The following is a 796-nucleotide window of genomic DNA, read 5'->3' as shown; positions in this document are numbered from 1 at the left end:
TCAGATAATTCAACATTTAAAAAATACAATTAAACAAGAAGAATATTAAACATTTAAAAAATACAAAACATTTAAAAATTAAATGTTTGATTAGAAAATTAAATCTTAAAGACAATAAAACTTTAAATAGGAATTAAGTAGAAAATACAATGACGCATTTAAAAAGAAAATTAAACATTAAAGGTGGTAAAACATTTAAAAAGAAAAACCTTAAAGATTTAATCGAAAAATTAAACACTGGGAAAGAAAAGGAATTTTTTCAAACAAGCCGATAAAACATTTGGTAAAAACAACAATTAATCAAGTTGTTTCTTCAAACATTTCCTCTTTCTATGTTCTTGGTTTGATTGTGGATAGATTTACTAAGAACTCATTTCAGAAAACTGCTTTCCAGATAAAGTCTACTAGTAGTTGAAGTCATTTATCAAACTAATGTTACCTTCTGATCTCCACAAACTTTACTGTTCAGTGAAGAGAATCAAAGTTTGTTCAGGATTTCTAAAAAACCCACAGGTGAAGGTCTGAGAAGAACTCAGATGGATGATCTAAATGTGAAATCAAGACTCATGGTCACAAGTTTTAAGGCTTCTATTAACCAGAAAGTTCAAACTAACAGAAGTATTGAGAAACTTTTAAAACTTCAGTCCTTGAACTGTCTAAAAGCTCAAACTAACAGAGAACTACTCAGGAACTTAGAAGATATCAGTCCTTGGACTGTCTGAAAGTTAAATCTAACATAGAACTACTCTGGAACTTGGCAAATTTCAGCCCTCAGAGTGTCTGAAGGTTCAAACTA

The sequence above is a fragment of the Amphiprion ocellaris genome, chromosome 22, assembly GCF_022539595.1.
Source record: "Amphiprion ocellaris isolate individual 3 ecotype Okinawa chromosome 22, ASM2253959v1, whole genome shotgun sequence".
NCBI classification, from domain to species: Eukaryota; Metazoa; Chordata; class Actinopteri; family Pomacentridae; genus Amphiprion; species Amphiprion ocellaris.
The sequence above is the reverse complement of the archived record's forward strand: the minus strand, read 5'-3'. Positions refer to the sequence as shown.